The sequence below is a fragment of the Tachypleus tridentatus genome, unplaced genomic scaffold, assembly GCF_004210375.1.
Source record: "Tachypleus tridentatus isolate NWPU-2018 unplaced genomic scaffold, ASM421037v1 Hic_cluster_2, whole genome shotgun sequence".
Classification (NCBI taxonomy): Eukaryota; Metazoa; Arthropoda; class Merostomata; order Xiphosura; family Limulidae; genus Tachypleus; species Tachypleus tridentatus.
Window position 1 is genome coordinate 27,724,693 of NW_027467782.1, and position 20,856 is coordinate 27,745,548.

The 20,856-nt window shown below is 42.6% G+C and overlaps 1 protein-coding gene across 4 annotated transcripts in view; it reads right to left on the minus strand.

Annotated features, from left to right (window-relative positions):
• The window catches only part of LOC143242998 (dynein axonemal heavy chain 12-like), a 115,135-nt gene extending 97,026 nt beyond the window's left edge, over nucleotides 1-18,109 (minus strand). For all 4 annotated transcript variants that reach the window (XR_013023586.1, XR_013023585.1, XR_013023588.1 and 1 more), the window contains exon 1: nucleotides 17,692-18,109. The gene's annotated coding sequence lies outside the window, so the exon portion shown is untranslated. The remainder of the gene's footprint in view (nucleotides 1-17,691) is intronic.
• Nucleotides 18,110-20,856: the final 2,747 nt, after the last annotated feature.

Consider the following 20,856-nt stretch of genomic DNA (forward strand, 5'->3'; position numbering starts at 1 on the left):
GGTAAGCAGTGTCTGAAATGTCCCTACCAATTGTGAAAAGCAATGGGGAAATGTCTAGTAACGGGGTAAACAGTGGGGGAAATGACCATAGTTTCAGGTTTAAGCAGTGGGGGAAAAGTCTTTAGCAAAGAGGGTGAGCAGAGAAAGAATGTCCCTACCAACGGGGTCTAGCAGTGTTCGAAATGTTCAGAGCAGCGGGGTAGACAGTGAGGGAAATGCCCCTAGTAGCAGGGGTAAGCAGTAAGGGAAATGTTTTTAGCAACGGAGTTAAACAGTGGGGAAATGTCCCTAGCAACGGGTGGTAAGAAGTAAGGGAAATGATCCCAGCAACGTGGGGAAAGCAATAGGGGAAATATCTGAAGCAACGTAGGAAAGCAGTGGGAAAAAGGACCCTAGAAACGGGAAAAATCAGTAAGAAAAGGTCCCGAGCAACGGGTTAAGAAGTGGTGGAAATGTCCCAGCAACGGGTTGTATTCAGTGGGGAAATGTCCCTAGCGACGGAGGTAAACAGTAGGAAAATGTCCTTAGCAATGGGGTTAAGCAGTGGGGAAATTTCCCTAGCAATGGGGATAAGCAGTGTCGTAAATGTCTTTTAAAAGGTGGGTAAGCAGTGTCCGAAATGTTACAAACAACGTGTGTAAGCAGTGGGGAAATGTCCATAGAAACAGGGTAAGCAGTGCCCGAAAGTCCCATAGCAACAAGGGTAGGAAGTGGGGAATGTCTCTAAAAACGAGTGGTAAGCAGTGTCGGAAATGTCACTAGCAACTGGGGTAAGCAGTGGGGGAAATGTCCTTAGCAACGGGGTGTATTCAGTGTAGGAAATGTCCCAAGCAACGGAGGTAAACAGTGGGGTAAGTGTCACTAGCAGCGTGGGTAAGCAATTGGGTAAATGACCCTATGCACGGGGATAAGAAGTCGAGTAAATGTCCCTAGCAACGAGGGTAAGCAGTGTCCGAAATGTCCATAGCAATGGTGATAAGCAGTGCGGGAAATATCCTTAGCAAAGGGGGTAAGCAGTGGGGGAAATTTCCTTAGCAACAGTGTGTACTCAGTTCGAAATGTTTCTAGCAACGGGGGGTAATCAGTAAGGGAAAGATCTCTAAAAACGTGGGGAAAGCAGTAAAAGAAATATCCGTAGCAACGTGGGAAAGCAGTGGGGAAAAGGTCCCTGGCAATGAGTTGTTTTCAGATAGAAATGTCCTTAGCAACGGGGTAAACAGTGGTGGAAAGGTCCTTAGCATCGTGTGGTATAAAGTGGAAAAATGTCGATAGCAAATGGTTGTAAGCAGTAAAGGAAATGTCCCTAGCAACGTGGGGAAAGCAGTAGAAAAATATCCATAGCAACGTGGATAAGCTGTGGGAAATGTCCCTAGCAACGGAAGTAATCAGTGCGGAGAAGGTCCCGAGCTACGGGTTAAAAAGTGGGGTAAAACCCTAGTAACGGGTTAAGCACTAAAGGAAATGTCCCTAGCAACGGTGATAAGCAATGGGGATATGTCCTTAGGTACGGGTTAAACAGTTGGGGAAATAACCCTAGCAACAAGGTAAGCAGTGGGGGAAATATCCTTAGCAACGGAGTTAAGCAGTGGGGGAAATATCCCTAGCAACGGGGTTAAGCAATGGAGGAAGTGTCTAAAGAAACGAATGGTTAGAAGAGTGGGAAATGTCTCTTGAAACGGATGTAAGCAGAGAGAGAAATGTCCCTAAAAACGGGGGTAAAGAGTAAAGGAAATATTTCTAACAACAGGGCAAGCAGTGTCTGAAATGTCATTAGCAATGGGTGATAAGCAATAGGGAAATGTCCTTAGCAATGGGGTAAACAGTGAGTTTAATGCCCTTGGCAACTGGGGTAAGAAGTTGTGGAAATGTTTTTAGGAACGGGGTGTATTCAGTGGGGAAAATGTTTCTAGAAATGGGGTAAGCAGTGGGAAGAATGTCCCTAGTAATGGGGGTAGGCAGTGTCAGAAATGTTCCTAGTAATGGTGTTAAGCAGTGTCGGAAATGTCCGTAGCAACGGGAGTAAGCAGTGTTCGAAATGTCCCTAGCATTGGGGTAAACAGTGGGGAAATGTCCCTAGCAACGTTAGTAAGCAGTGTCCGAAATATCCCTAGCAACTGTGTTAAGCAGTGGGTTAATGTCATTAGCAGTGTGGAAATAATCCTAGCAACGGGGGATATTCAGTCGGGGAAATGTCTCAAGCAATGGGAGAAATCAATCGGAGAAATGTCCCTAGACACAAGGGTAGGCATTGGGTTAAATGCCCCTTGAAACGTGCGGTAAACAGTGAGGGAAGTCCCTAGCAACGGGGGGAAAGCAGTGGAGAAAATGTACCTAGAACCGGGTATAAGCAGTGGGGGAAATGTCCCTAGCAACGGGTGTAAGCAGTGGGGGAAATATTCCTAGCAACGGGGTAAGCAGTGTCTGAAATGTCCTTACTAATGGTGAAAAGCAAAGGGGAAATGTTTTTAGCAATGGGGTAAACAGTGGGGGAAATGACCATAGCAACAGGTTTAAGCAGTGGGGGAAAAGTCTTTAGCAAAGAGGGTGAGCAGAAAAAGAATGTCCCTACCAATGGGGGTAAGCAGTGTTCGAAATGTTCATAGCAGCGGGGTAGGCAGGGGGGAAATGTCCCTCGCAACTGGTAGTAAGAAGTAAAAGAAATGATCCCAGCAACGTGGGGAAAGCAGTAGGGGAAATATCTGAAGCAACGTAGCAAAGCAGTGGGAAAAAAGTCCCTAGAAACGGGAGAAATCAGTAAGAAAAGGTCTCGAGCAACGGGGTAAGCAGTAGGGGAAATATCTCTAGCAACGGGTTGTATTCAGTGGGAAATTGTCCCTATCAACGGAGGTAACCAGTATGGGAAATGTCCTTAGCAACGCGGTTAAGAAGTGGTGGAAATGTCCTCAGCAACGGGTTGTATTCAGTGGGGAAATGTCCCTAGCAACGGAGTTAAACAGTAGGGGAAATGTCCTTAGCAACGGGGTTAAGCAGTAGGGGAAATGTTCCTAGCAATGGGATTAAGCAGTGTCGTAAATGTCCCTTTAAAAGGTGGGTAAGCAGTGTTCGAAATGTTACAAACAACAGGTGTAAGCAGTGTCCGAAAGTCCTGTAGCAACAAGGGTAGGAAGTGGGGGAATGTCCCTAAAAACGGATGGTAAGCAGTGTCGGAAATGTCACTAGCAACTGGGGTAAGCAGTGGGGGAAATGTCCTTAGCAACAGGGTGTATTCAGTGTAGGAAATGTCCCAAACAACGAAGGTAAACAGTGGGGTAAGTGTCACTAGCAACGTGGGAAAGCAATTGGGGAAGTGTCCCTGAAACAGGTGGTTAGCAGTGAGGTAAATATCCCTAGCAACGGGTGTAAGCAGAGGGGGAAATGTTCCTAGCAATGGAGAAACCAGTAGGGGAAATATCCCTAGAAAAAGGGATAAACATTGGGTAAAATGCCACTTGCAATGTGGGGTAAGCAGTGAGGGAAATGTCCCTAGCAACGGGGCGAAGCAGTGGGGAAAATGTCCCTAGAACCAGGGATAAACAGTGGGAGAAATGTTCCTAGATCGGGGTAAGAAGTGGGGCAAATGTCCTTAGCAACGAGTTGTTTTCAAATGCAAATGTCCCTAGCTACGGGGAGTAAACAGTGGGAGAAATGACCCTAGCAACGGTAGTATGAACTGGAAAATGTCCCTTGCAATGGAAAGTAAGCATTGGGAAATGTCCATAGCAACGGGTGTAAGAAGAGGGGGAAATGTCCCTAGCAACAGGAGTAAATAGTGTCCGAAATGTCCCTAGCAACACATATAGGCATTGGGTTAATGTCCCTAGCAATGGGGGTAAGCAGTGTCGTAAATGTCTCTTTAAAAGGTGGGTAAGCAGTGTCCGAAATGTTACAAACAACAGGTGTAAGCAGTGGGGGAAATGTCCCTAGAAACAGGGGTAAGCAGTGTCCGAAATTCCTACAGCAACAAGGGTAGGAAGTGGGGGAATGTCCCTAAATACGGGTGGTAAGCAGTGTCCGAAATATCTTTAGCATCGGTGTTTATCAGTGATAAAATGTCCTTAGCAACGGCGGTATACAGTGGGGGAAATGTCACGAGAAATGGAGGTAATAAGTGGGTGAAAAGGTCCCTATAAACGGGGTTAAAAAGTGGGGTAAATATAACTAGAAACTGGATTAAGCAAAAGTGGAAATGTCCCAAGCAACGGGGTAACAGGGGGTTCAATATCCTTGGCAACTTGGGTAAGCAGTTGGAAAATGTTCCTAGCAACGGTGGTAAGCAGTGTCCGAAACGTTCCTAGCAACGATGTTAAGCAGTGAAGAAATGTCCTTAGCAAAGGGGGTAAACAGTAGGGGAAATGTCCCAAGCAAGGGTAGAAAACAGTGGAAAAAATGTCCCTTGAAACGGGGAGAAAGAAGTGTGGAAAATATCCCAAACAACGGGTGGTAAGTAGTGGGGTAAGTGTCACTGGCAACGTGGGTAAGCAATTGGGGAAATGACCCTATGCACGGGGATAAGAAGTGGGGTAAATGCCTCTAGCAACGAGGGTAAGCAGTGGGGGAAATGACCCTGGAACCCGAGGGTAAGGAGTGGGGGAAATTTCCTTAGCAATGGTGTGTATTCAGTTCGAAATGTCCCTAGCAACGGGTGGTAATCAGTAAGGGAAAGATCGCTAAAAACGTGGGGAAAGCAGTAAAAGAAATATCCGTAGAAATGTGGGAAAGCAGTGGGGAAAAGGTCCCTGGCAATGAGTTGATTTCAGATAGAAATGTCCTTAGCAACGGGGTAAACAGTGGTGGAAAGGGCCTTAGCATCGTGTGGTATAAAGTGGAAAAATGTCCCTAGCAAATGGTTGTAAGCAGTAAGGGAAATGTCCCTAGCAACGTGGGAAAAGCAGTAGAAAAGATATCCGTAGCAACGTGGATTAACTGTGGGGAAATGTCCCTAGCAACGGAAGTAATCAGTGGGGAGAAGGTCCCGAGCAATGGGGTTAAAAAGTTGGGTAAACATTCCTAGTAACGGGTTAAGCAGTAAAGTAAATGTCCCTAGCAACGGGGATAAGCAATGGGGATATGTCCTTAGGTACGGGTTAAACAGTTGGGGAAATGACCCTAGCAACAGGGGTAAGCAGTGGGGGAAATATCCTTAGCAACGGGGTTAAGCAGTGGGGGAAATATCCCTAGCAACGGGGTTAAGCAATGGGGGAAGTGTCTAAAGAAACGAATGGTTAGAAGAGTAGGAAATGTCTCTAGAAACGGATGTAAGCAGAGAGAGAAATTTCCCTAGAAACGGGGTTAAAGAGTAAAGGAAATATTCCTAGCAATAGGGCAAGCAGTGTCTGAAATGTCATAAGCAACGGTGATAAGCAATGGGAAAATGTCCTTAGCAATGGGGTAAACAGTGGAGGAAATGACCCTAGCAACAGGGGAAAGAAGTGGGGGAAATGTCTATAGCAACAAGGGATTAGCAGTGGGGAAAATGTCCCTAGAAACCGGGGTAAGGAGTGGGAGAAGTGTTCCTAACAATGGGGGTAAGGAGTAGGGGATATGTCCCTTGCAACGATGGTACCTTTTGGGGGAAATGTTCCTAGCAATGGGGAATAAGCAGAGAGGAAAATGTCCCTAGCAACGCGAATAAGTGGTGTTGGAAATGTCACCAGCAACAGGGGATGAGCAGTAAAGGAAATGTTTCTAGTAACGGAAGGTAAGCAGTGAGGGAAAATACCCTTGTAAAAGAGGGTAAGAAGTGGGGGAAATTTCCCAAGCAACGGTGAGCATTCAGTGGGAAAAATTTCCCAGACAACGGGCAGTAAGTAGTGAAGAAAATGTCCCTAACAACAGGGGTAAGCAGTGTCTGAATTGTCCCTAGCAACGGTTATAATCAATGGTTAAATATCGTTAGCAACAGAGCAAACAGTGTGGGAAATGACTCTAGCAACAGGGGTGAGCAGTTGGGAAATGACCCTAGGAACAAAGGGTAAGCAGTGGGGAAAATGTCCTTAGCAACTGGGGTAAGCAGTGGGAGAAATTTCCCCAACAATGGGGGGTATTCGGTGCTAAATGTCCCTAGCAACGGAGTTAAACAATTGGGAAATGTCCCTGGAAACAGGTGGTAAGCAGTAATTGAAAGGTACTTAGTTACGTGGGTTAAGCAGTAAGGGAAATATCCGTAGCAACGTCGGCAAGCAGTGGGGAAAATGTCCTTAGCAATGGGGGTAATCAGTGGGGAAAAGGTCACTAAGAACAGTGTTAAAAGTGGGGTAAATATCCCAAACAACGGGGGTAAGCAGTGGGGAAAATGCCACTAACAACAGGGGTAATCAGTGGGGAAAAGGTCTCTTGCAACGGGGTAAGCAGATGGTGAAATGTCCCAAGAAAAGAGGTGTATTCCATGGGGAAATGTCCCTAGCAACGAAGGTAAACATGAGGAAATGCCCCTAGCAAAATTAGTAGGCAGTGAGAGAATGTCCCGAGCAACGGGTGATAAGCAGTGTCGGAAATATCACTAGCATCGGGGGTAAGCAGAGTCCGAAATGTAGTTAGGAACAAGGGTAAGCAGTGGGGCAATTTTCCTAGCAACGGGTGTATTCAGTGCAGAAATGTCCCTAGCAACAAGGTTAAGCAGTAAGGAAATGCCCCAGCAATAAGGGTTAGCAGTGTCGGAAATGTTTCTAGCAACGAAAATAAGCAGTATCCGAAATGCCCCTAGCAACAGGAGAAGGCAGTGGGGAAAAGTTTTTAGGAACGGCGGTAAACGGTGGGGGAAATGTCCCAAGCAACTTGGAGTATAAAGTGGGGGAAATGTCCCAGCAATGGGGTCAAAAAGTAGGGGCAATGTTCCTAGCAACAGGGGTAAGAAGTGAGTTTAATGTCCTTGGAAACTGGGGTAAGCAGTGGTGGAAATGTCTTTAGCAACGGGGTGTATTCAGTGGGGGAAATGTCCCTAGCAATGGGGGTAAGCAATAGGAAGAATGTTCCAAGCATCGGGGTAAACAGTGTTAAAAATTTCCCTGTCAACGGGGTTAAGCAGTGTCCGAAATGTTCTCAGCAACTGTGTTAAGCAGTGCCAAAAATGGCCCTTGCAATGGGTTTGATGTCCTTGGTAAAAGAAGGAAGCAGTGGGGAAATGTCCTTAGCAATGGGATGTAATCAAAGTTGGAAATGTCCCTAGCAAAGAAGGTAAGCAGTGGGGGAAATGTCCCTAGCAACTGGGGAAACCAGATGAAGAAATGTTTCTAGGAAAAGGGGTAAGCATTGGTGTAAATGCCCCTAGCAACTGAGGGAGAGCATTGGGGGAAATGTCCCTAGATCCGGGAATAAACAGTGGGGAAATGTCATTAGAAATGGGGTTTGCAGTGTCGGAAATGTCCCTAGCAGCGGGGTTAATAGTGGGGAAATGTCCCTAGCAACAGGGGTAAGGAATGGGGGAAGTGTTCCTAGAAACGGGTGGTTAGCAGTAGGAGAAATCTCTCTAGCAACGGGTGTAAGAAGAAAGGGAAATGTCCCTAGGAAAAGGGGTAAGCATTGGGTGAAATACCCTAGCAACGTGGGGTAAGAATTAGGGAAATGTCTCTAGCAACGGGGAAAACCACTAGAAGAAATGCCCCTAGCAACGTGGGGTAAGCAGTGGGGAAATGACCCTTGCAACGGGGGTAATCAATGGGGAAATGTCCCTAGAACCCTAGATAAACAGGGGAAAATGTCCCTAGCAACGGGGTTAAGAATTGTAGGAAGTATCCTTAGCAACGGATAAGTAGTTGGGGAAATTTCCTAGCAACGAGTTGTTTTCAGATAAAAATGTTCTTAGCAACGAGGGTAAACAGTAAGGGAAAAATTTTCTAGCAACGTTTGGTAAACAGTGCAAAATGTTTTATCAACAGGAGTTAGCACTGGTGGAAATGTCCCTAGAAACAGGGAGTAATTAGTAAGAAATGTCTCTAGCAATTGGGGTAAACAATTGGGGATATGTCCGTAGCAACAGTGGTAAGCACTAAGTGAATTGTTTTACCAACGGTGGTAAGAAGTGTCGGAAATGTCCATAGCAACGTGGTAAGCAGTGGGTTCAATGTCCTTGGTCACTGGGATAAGCAATGGGGAATTGTCCCTAGAAACGGGAGTAAGCAGTGTCTGAAATGTTTCTAGCAACGATGTTAAGCAGTGGAGAAATGTCCTTAGAAAGGGGGTAAACAGTAAAGGAAAAGTCCCAAAAATCGGTGTTAAACAGTGGAGGAAATATTCCTTGAAAAGGGGGTAAGCAGTAGGGGAAGTACCCAAACAACGGGTCGTGAGCAGTGGGGGAAATGTCACAAATAACGTGGGGAAGTAATGGTGGATGTGACCATAGCAACAAGGAGTAAGAAGTGGGGTAAATGTTCCTAGCAACGGGGTAAGCAGTGTCTGTAATGTCCCTAGCAACAGTGATAATCAATGGTTAAATGTCGTTAGCAACAGGGTAAAAAGTGTGGGAAATGACCCTGGCAACAGAGTGAGCAGTTGGGAAATAACCCTAGGAACAGGGGTTAAGCAGTGGGTGAAATGTCATAAGCCACGGGGTTAAGCAGTGGGGAAATTTCCCTAGCAACGGGGTGTATTCAGTGCGAAATGTCCCAAGCAACAAGGTTAAGCAGTAATGGGAAATGTCCCTAATAATTGGGCTTAGCAGTAACGGCAATGCCCCTAGCAAAAGGGGTAGGCAGTAAGGGAATGTCTCGAGAAACGGGTGGTAAGCAGTGTCGGAAATATCACAAGTGACGGGGTAAGCAGAGTCCGAAATGTCTTTAGCATCGGTGTTTATCAGTGGTAAAATGTTTTGGCAACGGTGGTAAACAGTGGTGGAAATGTCCCTAGCAACACGGATAAGCTTTGGGTGAAATGTCCCAAGCAACTTGGAGTAAGCAGTGGGGGAAATGTCCCTAGCAATGGGAGCAAGAAGTGTCTGAAATGTCTCTAGCAACGGGAGTAAGCAGTGTTCGAAATGTCCCTAGGAACGGGGTAAGCAGTGTGTTTAATGTCCTTGGCAAAAAAAGAAGCAGTGGGGAAATGTCCTTAGCAATGGGATGTAATCAGTGTAGAAAAGTGTCCCTAGAAACGGGTGGTTAGCAGTGAGGGAAATGTCCTAGACAGGGTGTTAGCAGAAGGGGAATGTCCCCAGCAAAGAAGATAAGCAGTGGGGGAAACGTCCCTAGCAACTGGGGAAACCAATAGAAGAAATGTCCCTAGGAGAAGGGGTAAGCATTGGTTGAATGTCCCTAGCAACTGGGGAAAGCATTGGGGGAAATGTCCCTAGATCCGGGAATAAACAGTGGGGGAAATGTCCCTAGCAGCGGGGGAAGCAGTGTCTTAAATGATCCTAGCAACTGTTTTAAGCAGTGTCAGAAATGTCCCTAAAATGGGTGTAAGCAGTGTCCGAAATGTCCCCAGCAACGGGGTAAGCAGTAGGTTTAATGTCCTTGGCAACTGAGGTAAGAAGTGAGGGAAATGTCCTTAGCAACGGGGTGTATTTCGTGTTAGAAATGTCTCTAGCAACGGAGGTAAACAGTGATGTAAATGTCCCTAGCAACTGGGGTAAGTCATGGGGGATGTGTCCATAGAAACGGGTAGTGAGTAGAAGAGGAAATGTCCCTAGCAATGGGTGTAAGAAGAGGGGCAAATGTCCCTAGGAACAGGGGTAAGCATTGAGTAAAATGCCCCTAGCAACGTGGGTTAAGAAGTGATGGAAATGTCCCAAGCAACAGGGGAAATGAAGTGGGGAAAATGACCCTAGAACCGGAGATAAACAGTGGGGGAAATGTTTCTAGCAACGGGGGTAAACAGTGGGGAAATGTCCCTAGCAACGGGTAGTAACCAGTAAGGAAATGTCCCTTGCAACGGATGTAAGCAGAGGGGAAATGTCCTTAGCAACAGGGGTTAACAGTGGTGATAATATCCCTCGCAATGTGGGAAATTAGAAAAAGAAATGTCCCTAGGAACAGAGGTAAGCATTGGGTGAAATGCCCCTAGCAACTGGGGAACGCATTGGGGAAAATGTAACTAGAACCAGAAATAAACAATGGTTAAAATGTCCGTAGCATCGGGGGTAAGCAGTGTCGAAAGTGTCCTTGGCAGCGGGGGTAAGCAATTTGGGAAATGTCCTTAGCAACGGGGTAAAGCAGTCGAGAAATGTCCTTACCAACGGGGGAAAGTAGTATTGGAAACGTCCCTAGCAAAGGGGATAAGGATTGTCCAAAATGCTCCTAACAACAGGAGTAGGAAGTGGGGGAATGCCCCTAGCAACAAATGGTAAGCAGTGTCGGAAGTGTCACTGGCTACGGAGGTAAGCAGTGTCCGAAATATCTTAGCATCGGTGTTTATCAGTGATAAAATGTTCTTAGCAACGGCGGTAAACAGTGGGGGAAATGTCCCGAAAAACGGAGGTAATAAGTGGGTGAAAAGGTCCCTAGCAACGGGGTTAAAAAGTGGGGTAAATATAACTAGAAACTGGATTAAGCAAAAGTGGAAATGTCCCTTGCAACGTGGTGTATTCAGTAGGGAAATGACCCTAGCAACAGGAGTAAGCAGTGGGGGAAATGTCCCTAGCAACGGGGTAAGCAGTGTAAATTTTTTTCTAGCAACGTGGTAAGTAGTGGTGTAAATGTCCCTAGCAACGGGGTAAGCAGTGTAAAATTTTTCTAGCAACGTGGTAAGTAGTGGTGTAAATTTCTTTAGCAACGTGGGATAAGCAGTGGGGGAAATGTTCCTAGCAACGGAGTGTATTCAGTGAAGGAAATGTCCCTAACAACGGAGGTAAACAGTAGAAGAAATGTCCCTTGCAACGGTGTTAAGCAGTGGGGGAAATGTCCCTATCAACGAGGTGTATTCAGTGAGAAAATGTCCCTAACAACGGAGGTAAACAGTAAGGTTATTGTCCCTAGCAACAAACGTTAGAAAGGGGGAGGTGTACCTTGAAATGGGTGGTTAGAGTGGGGGAAATGTCCCTTGCAACGGTGTTAAGCAGTGGGGGAAATGTCCCTATCAACGAGGTGTATTCAGTGAGGAAATGTCCCTAACAACGGAGGTAAACAGTAAGGTAAATGTCCCTAGCAACGAACGTAAGCAAAGGGGGAAGTTTATCTCGCAACGGGTGGTTAGAGTGGGGGAAATGTTTCTCTCAACGCGAAGTAAGCAGTGTCAGAAATACTACTAACAACAGGGGTAAGCAGTGTGCAAAGTGTTTCTAGCCACGAAAGTAGGCGTAAGGGAAATATGCATAATAACGGGGGATAAGCAGTGCCTAAAATGTCCCTAGAAACTGGGTCAAGCAATGTCCGAAATATCCCTAGCAGTGGTGTTTAGCAGTGGGGAAATGACCCCAGCAACAGGGGTAAGCAGTGGGGGAAATGTCCCTAGCAACGGGGTAAGCAGTGAGGGAAATGCCCATAACAACGGGGTGTTTTCAGTTGGGGAATGTCCCTAGCAACGGAGATAAACATTAAGGGAAATGTCCCTTGCAACGGTGTTAAGCATTGGGGGAAATGTCCCGAGCAACAAGGTGTATTCAGTAGGGAAAATGTCCTTAACAACGGAGGTAAACAGTAGGGGAAATGTCCCTTGCAACAAAGTTAAGCAGTGAGGAAAAAGTCTTTAGCAACGGGGGTAAGCAGTGTCCGAAATGTCCCTAGCAGCGTGGGTAGGCAATGGGGGAAATGTACTTAGCAACGGGGGTAAGGTGAGCAGTGGGGGAAATGTCTTTAGTAATGGGGTGTATTCAGTGCGAAATGTCCCTAGCAACGGCGTTAAACAGTGGGGAAATATTATTTTAGCAACAGGTGGTAAGCAGTAAGGGAAACGTCCCAAGCAACGTGGGGAAAGCAGTAGGAAAATATCCGTAGCAACGTGGGTAAGAATTAGGAGAAATGTCCCTAGCGACGTAGTTAATAAGTAAGGAAAAGGACCCTAGCAACAGGGTTAAAAGTGGGGTAAATATCTTTAGATACGGGGTAAACATTAGGTAAAATGACCCTAGCAACGGAGCGTATTCAGTGGGGAAATGACCCTAGCAAAGGAGGTAAACAGTAGGATAAATGTCTTTAGCGCCCTCCAGTGGCTCAGCGGTATGTCTGCGGACTTACACGCTAAAATCCGGGTTTCGATATCGGTGGTGGGGAGAGCACAGATAGCCCATTGTGTAGCTTTGTGCTTAATTAAAAACAACAACAAATGTTCTTAGCAACGGGGTTAAGTAGTGGGGGAAATGTCCCAAGCAACGGGTGTAAGCAGTGTGGGAAATGTCCCTAGCAACGCGTAAGCAGTGGATTTAATGTCCTTGGCAACTGGGGTAAGCAGTGGGGAAATGTCCTTAGTAACGGGGTATATTCAGTGTAGGAAATGTCCCTAGCAATGGAGTTAAACAGTAAGATAAATGTCACTAGCAACGGGGGTAAGCAAAGGGAGAAGTGTTTCCTAATAATATTTGTTAATGTAACTTCTGAATCCACATAAAACCGTGAACAACAAAGGGGTGAATTTACATCATACATTTGCAAAAAGGATTCATTCTTACTAGTAGTTTTTAATCTATATTTACGTAATCTCGTCTTACGTAGCTGGTATTTAAACTTAAATATAGAGTTATCTCGATTTTGCAAGACTTAATTCCAAACATTAGCTAAGTTTATAATATTATTTGGTTATGCGTCTGAAGTGCAGATGAGATAGCTTAGTCATAAATAACGGCTAATCCTTTTTCAGATATTTGTTGTTTGCCAATGTATTGATTGTTTTGTTTGTTTGTTGGGAATTAAACGCAAAGCTACACAATGGGCTATCTGTGCTTTGCCCAACACGGGTATCGAAACCCGAATTTTAGCAATGCATTGATAACAACCCAACTGTTTTTTTTCTCAGAAGTTTGTTTTTTGAATTTCGCACAAAACTACTCGAGGGCTATCTGTGCTAGCTGTCCCTAATTTAGCCAACTCTTGGGCTACTCTTTTTCCAACGAATAGTGGGATTGACCGTAGTATTATAACGCCCCCACGGCTGAAAGGGCGAGCCTCTTTGATGCGAGCGGGATTCGAACCCGCGACCCTCAGATTAGGAGTCGCACGCCTTAACACGCTTGGCCATGCCTTCTCAGAAGTAATCATATGAATTTATTTATATGTATGATTCTATTACACTTGCGATAATCGTTGTAAAGTGTATGTATAACATTTCTGTTGTGTCGCTGTTTGAAACTACTGGAGTATTTCGATAAAACAAAAGACTTATTCTCAGAAAGTATAACGTCTTAGTTACCGACAAGTGAAATGATTTGGTGAAGAGCTGATGCATTTTAGTGTAATTATGTATTAATGTTACGTGTTTAAAACAGTTTTGGAGGTCTTTAATAAACCAACAATGAGTTCTGTTGCAAAGAATAGTTTTTAAATAATTACTATTTCCCCTTGATGGTAAGTTGATAAACAATAAACGTTTGAAATGATGTTTCAATCAATTAAAATTGTACGCGAGGCCTAACATGGCCGCGTGTGTAAAGACGTCCGACTCGTAATCCGAGGGTCGCGGGTTCGAATCCCCGTCGCACCAAACAAGCTTGCCCTTTCAGCGGTGAGAGCGTTATAATGTGACGGCCAATTCCACTATTCGTTGGTAAAAGATTAGCCCAAGAGTTGGCGCTGGGTGGTGATGACTAGCTGCCTTCCCTCTAGTCTTACACTGCTAAATTAGGGATGGCTAGCACATATAGCCCTCGAGTAGCTTTGTGCGAAATTCAAAAAACACACAAACAAACAAAATTGTACGCATTCAACCAGAATGGCGTTGTTAGTAATGAAGCATCTACGATTACAATGTTGTTATTTTTTAATTAAATCTAATACACTCCAGTTTATTTTGGTTTGGTATTTGTTAAAATTCGAGGTTTTTCAGAGAGATGTTGCAGAAACTCTACGATTGAGTTTTATTTAAATTTTTAAGTGTATTTACTGTGTTAGGAAAAAGCTATTGTTTTTTTGTTTTTTGTTTTGATAAATTGTATCGGAACGAAACATTACCTAAAACTTTAATTAAGTGGCAGACATCTCGTCCAGTGTTCTTTTTTACTTACCAGTTTCTCGGTTCCCTGCGTTTCCATAAACGAATATTAAAGTGCGATATAAAACAGTATGTTTCAAGCTATAAATGTCAGAACGTTACAAACTTAAGTACGTAACGTTTTTAGTATATTTTTAATTGTTAACCTGAAACCTATCTAACTCTTAAGCTAAACACTAGGACAGAGACCTAGGTCTGAGTCCTAGCCATTCCTTATTTTAAACTACTGACTACAGTGACGTCAGACAATCAGCAGTACCCAATACCTCAAGTGTTTTATTCAGTTTTGAATCAGGCGAAGGGTTAACTGTGACTTTCATGACACACTTATAGCTAAATCTTCAAGCATAATCAGAGGGTTAAGTGCCTGAATCTTGTGTTTCACAGTTCTGCACGTGAGGAACCAGCCCACGTGTGATGTTGGTTGTTTTGTATAAAACTTTAAAGTCCCAAGACTTATCTTCCTTGGAATATGTTTCAATAAGTAATCTAAGAATGGTGGGATACCGCATAAGGCGTAATATTATAATTCTTCTGACTTTTGTCTTCTTCTGCTGAAACGAGTCTTCGTTACTTTGTAACAAAACTGTTTAATTCTATATACTGTGTTTAAATAACGACTGGTGTGCGACTCGTAATCTGAGGGTCGCGGGTTCGCATCCCGGTCGCGCCATACATGCTCGCCCTCCTAGCCGTGGGGGCGTTATAATGTGATGGTCAATCCCACTATTCGCTGGTAAAGAGAAGCCCAAGAGTTGGCGGTGGGTGCTGATGACTAGCTGCCTTCCCTCTAGTCTTACACTGCTAAATTAGAAACATGTAGCACAGATGGCTCTCGAGTAGCTTTGTGAAATTTAAAAACATACTTATTGTTTTACATAAAATATCCAAAACCTGATATATATGACATATATGGATATTATTTTCTTATAAGCTCCCAAATCCGAGCTGACATTTCTTTCTGCATCTGACCATTTCACTGCTTTTTATACTGAAAAAAAAAAGATGTGTTCTTTGATTTTCTGTTTATTATTTTAGCTTGATACACTACCTTGTGTCCATTTTAATGGATGCCCCAAGTGGTATCATGAATCTCGACTTATTTGATATAACGTTTTATGGCTTTCCAACACAAGCTAACATTTCGCAAACTGGAAGAAGACGTTTGGGAGTCCATATAAGAAATAATAAATTTTATTGTAAATGACGTGGGTTATAATTTCGAAACGCATCAAAACTGTAAATAAAAATGAGTACAACATTGTAACTACTACGAATTTGCCATGTTGGTAATTTATTGTTTTTTGTTTTAATTTTGCACAAACCTACTCGAGGGCTATCTCTGATAGCCGTCCCTAATTTAGCAGTGTAAGACTAGAGGGAATGCAGTTAGTCATCACTACCCACCGCCAACACTTGGGCTACTCTTTTACCAAGGAATAGTGGGATTGAGTGAGACATTATAACGCCCCTACAGCTGAAAATGCAAGCATGTTTAGTGTGACGGGGATTCGAGCCTGCGACCATCGGATTGCGAGTCGAGTGTCTTAACCACCTGGCTATGCCGAGCAGTTTGTTTTAGAATTAAGCACAAAGTTACACAATGGACCATCTGTGCTATGCCCACCAAGGGTATCGAAACCCGATTTCTAGTGGTGGAAGTGGGCAGACATATCGCTGTGCCACTGGGGGATCACATAAATGAAGATTTATTATAACTTTTATGACATATTTCATAACTGATATTTTTTACACATTAAAATAAGTTTGTTGTAGTAACAGTTGAACCAACAGAAAATGGAGGTATAATGAAATTGTGTATTCCAGTTGTAATTTGTTACCACTAGCATCAATAACTGTCCCAAAAGTTTAAAAGGTAAACATATTTATTTGCGATAAACAGGGATCCATACATATCTTCTAAAACAAGATATCACTTGGACATGTCTTTGGATTCTAAGAAAGTGATACGTTTTACGACACGTAAACCCTACGCAGTCGCCAAGAAAACGAAAACAGTTAACTTTCTTCATACAGCAAATTACAAGTTATCAAGTTTGCGACCTTTGACCTCTTCACGAAGAGAGATCAGGTAGACTTTTAAGCAAAACATCAAAGAATATTTCCCGATAGGTAATATGTATTAATGTCACGCATTGTCTATTGACGTGACACTAATGATGTCCATTTCATGCCCTTACCAGTGGTTTAGTGCTAAGTTTGAGTCTTATAAAGCTAAAATCACGATTTTTTTCCCTGTGGTAAACACGGCGCAAATAACTTTGAAATTTTTGGACTTACTGAATATTAAATATAGAAACTAATTTATATATGAATTTTATATCACAATTTCATTGCAAAGTTTATTATGAATTAGAAAGAAAAGAAGGATTTGTTTGTTTGTTTATTCTGAATTTCGCGCAAAGCTGCTCGAGGGCTATCTGCGCTAGCCGTCCCTAATTTAGCAGTGTAAGACATCATTAGTCATCACCACCCACCGCCAACTCCTGGGGCTACTCTTTTACCAACGAATAGTGGGATTGACGGTCATATGATAACGCCCCCACGGCTGAAACGGCAAGCGTGTTTGATGCGACAGGGATTCGAACCCGTGACCCTCGGATTACGAGTCGAACGCCTTAACACACTTGGCCATGCAGGGCCAGGAAAGAAGAAAAAAAGATGCAAACATACAGTATAATCACCAATTTTATGGGAAACGTTGTGAAATATAACTTGTCAAAATATTACGCATATATGTAATTTAAATTAAAAAAAAACGGATGTTCGTGTTTTTATATATTTATTAATTAAAATCAAACTAAACAAAAGGAATTCAAATATTTTGATAATGACATTAACATTAAGAATAATGAAAAATGTTTAATACGCCTCCTAGTGGAGAAATTTGTATACTTGTGGTGGGTACAGTCCAGGCAGCCAGTGATGTAGCTTTGCACTAAACAACGAGTGTGTGTGTGTTTTCTTCTAGCAAAGCCACACCGTGATATCTGCTGAGCCCACCGAGGGGAATCGAAACCCTAATTTTAGCGTTGTAAATCCGTAGACTTACCGCTGTACTAGCGGTGGGCCTTAACAACGACTTAACGTGTCGCAGTTAATATGTGACACACTCTCTTTGTTATGTTTTGATTTTGAACTTCGCACAAAGATACTCGAGGGCTATCTGTGCTAGCCGTCTCTACTTTAGCAGTGTAAGAATAGAGGGAAGGCAACTAGTATTCACCACCCACTGCAAACCCTTGGGCTACTCTTTTACTAACGAATAGTGAGATGAACCGTCACATTTTAACGCCCCCACGGCAGAAAGGGCGAGCATGTTTGATGCGACCGGAATTTGAACCCACAACCCTCGGATTACGAGTCGAACGCCTTAACCCACCTGGCCATGCCGGGGCCCTAAAGTCATAGCGCTTTTCACATTTAAAATTACTGCATTGGTACTTTTGTAACAGTAGCATCAATTGTTAATATCAAAGTATGCGAGTCTTAATTACCTTTGTCCAGAATATGTGACATCAGATATTTATTTTGTTATTCATGCGTAAATGTGTCAAACTTATTTTTCATTTATATAATTATATTTTTAAATCTAAAACCCACCTACTAAGTTCACTCCGACTTCGTGATTCCGTGTTCTTGCTTTGTAGAAGTCCACACGACACATAAATATCCCTTCGTCTTCCTCTATCACTGGATCCAGTTTAAGATAGGCGGGTCAAAGTTCATCTCGAAATACGCTCTCGACACTAAGTCGTCACACCTCCAATGTCTACCATAATGTACGCTCCCGCTTCTGGCGTCTAGGCTATATATTGGAGAAGGCGATTTGTTGTTGTACCAAAGAATAAGCGAAACCACGTCCGTGTCCGATTCCGGCGTAATATTACAAGGTAACTTTCCCGGATGTCCGACTAATGCGTAGATCTCAGTTCTGGGAACTGAAAGTCAGAACAACACATAACTGTAGGGTCAGGTTTTATACCGTTGAAGAAGTTATCAATACCTTTTAAAAATAAGCCTAAAACTAATTTTATAAAAAAACTGTACATTATTGCATAAAATAAGTGAGAAAATCCATAATCCACGTTCTCGTCAAATTTCTTATGATATTTTCCTATGTGTTTTGTTTTATATATGTTATCATTTCTTGTAATAATTCTACATAGATAGTTGTGTTCAGTTAAGTATGGACCTTTCGCAAAAACATATCAACACTGCTGAAAGTTGTAACTGACAACTACAAATTGGTTCACAACCATACCGTTTCATGTGGTTTGTTTTTTGTTTTGTTTGTTTTTGAATTTCGCACAAAGCTACTCGAGGGCTATCTGTGATAGCCGTCTCTAATTTAACAGTGTAAGAGAAGAGAAAAGGCAGCTAGTCATCACCACCCACCGCAAATTCTTGGGCTACTTTTTTACCAACGAATAGTGGGATTGACCGTAACATTATAACTACCCCCACGGCTGAAAGGGCTAGCATTTTTGGCGCGATGGGGATTCGAACCCGAAATCCTCGGCTTACGAGTCGAACGCCTTAACACGGTTGGCCATGCTGGGCCCGTATCTATAACTTCAAATCAAGTGTTACTGCGGCTATACTGTCAATTATTAAAAAGAAATACGGTTTTACATCAACTTCTCCACTGTTTATTGATGACAGTAGCGTTGCAAATAAACTGTTCTATTATTGCAACAAGCAATAATATCGAAACGTCTGATTAGGTTTCAGAATTTGATTGCTATTGAAAGAAATCATTTTTTAATCCCATGTGTATAATTAAAATCGAAATTTAACCATTTGAAATTAAACAAGTCATAGCCAAGGAAATGTATATAGATGTTCCCTAAAGTACGTCAAATGGTCTGTTGACGAAAGGCCCGATTTTAAAGTGTCACATTATGTCGTTGAAATAAGAATGGAAATCTGAGTTGTACGTGACAGGAGATACAGGGAACACAAATTTGTTAGACAGTTGTCTCATTTCCGATGCTTATCGATTAGAGGTCGAAAACATCCAATTATGTTTGCAGAAAATACACTTTTGTTTAATAGGTTTGGACAAAGAAACAGTGGCACGCTACGCGAAACACACTATCCAGTAAACTTTACTTACCGTGTATAAAGGTTATGAATAACTGTATATTAGTATATTGCACATCAACCATAAATTACATTTTTCTCAGCTTTGACAAGACTTCGATGTTCTCTTAAACGCATGAAATGCACTAAACACGTTTTAATCGCTTATTGAGAGAGCAGATATAGACAGGATATTTAATGAAATTTTCGTAACTATTTACAACAATTTGTATCCAAATAAGAATTGTTCATCAGGGGGTTCATAACTATCTCTATATAAAACCATATTTGAAGGAGCTACGCTCGACATTTTCTAGCTTTGCATGTTAAAATATATTTGCTACCAACCGTAGAGCGTTTATGTGTACTTAGCTAGATTTATATACATTCGTTTACAGAAGATTCTGAGTCCCTGAGATAGAGTTAAATCGTAAAGATAGAGGTAATAAAACGTCTTTGGTATTCAAATAAATGGAGTCAGGACATCCCTATAGAATTTTGCTCAATTTTCTCTTCTTAATAAATAAATCTATAAACGAAGAGTTAATGAACCAAAGTGTTGCTTGAAACTTCTCAAATTAATATGATAATAGATTAATAATAATATATTTGATTGTTTGTTTGGAAGTAAAAAACAAAGCTACACAATGGGCTATCTGTGCTCTACCCATCACGGGTATCGAAACTTAGTTTATAGTGTTGTTAGCCTCCAGAAATATCGATATGTTATTTCGATTATTTGAAATGATTGTGGGTCAGTGGGTGACCTTTAAGCGTCTTTTGTGTTTTACTTTGACATTGCTTAACCTTAACGTTTTGTTGATTATGACATCAGGTAAAGAAAATCTCCCCCTATTACCCTTCTTCACCCTATTAAATAACAACACTCACTCGTTATCTGTTTAGAACCAAACCCTTTAAGACCCTATCGCTTCTATGAAGCCTCAACTTGACATCAACATTTCTTATAAACATTATTCTACATCCGGGCCTTCAACTGTAAGTACTGTGCATTTTGTTATTAAGTGACCACTCTTTTCTGTTTGGATATTCAGGTGTCACAGAAGCTACATAGACATCAACCAATAAGGAGGCTGCCCAAAGGTCGCATGAGGAGACCGTCATGATTTCACAAGATCTAAACTAATCACCGAGATTACTGATCAAATAAAGATCTCAAACGTCATCCATACGTGGAATAAACATCATTAGGATTTGTGGACATCAGCTGAAGGAGACCGGATGTATAATAAACATCTGACATCATTAGGATCAGTAGAAATCAGGTGTCATTAGGATCTGTAAAAGTTAGCTAAAAGACTGGATGCAGAATAAACTTCTGACGTCATTAGGATCTGTGTAAATCAGCTCAGAGAGACTGGACGTGAAATAAACACCTGACATCATTACGATCTGTAGACATCAGCTGAAAGAATAAAAACCAAAGAGATCGAGTGCAGCAGAAGAAAACCGATCAGCACATATGTAAAAATTACGACAGTTGTTATCTCAACTACATGTGGTTCCAGTGAGAAAGCTGGTTGCCTGTAGAACCAGCAGCCAAAGGAAAGACATAGAAGCCATAAAATTAGCTCTTCTCTGGACTTCTGAAATCCATGAACGACAGATAGACAGTGCAACCAACATAATATCTACTACTGACTTAATCCGTCAAGGACTGCG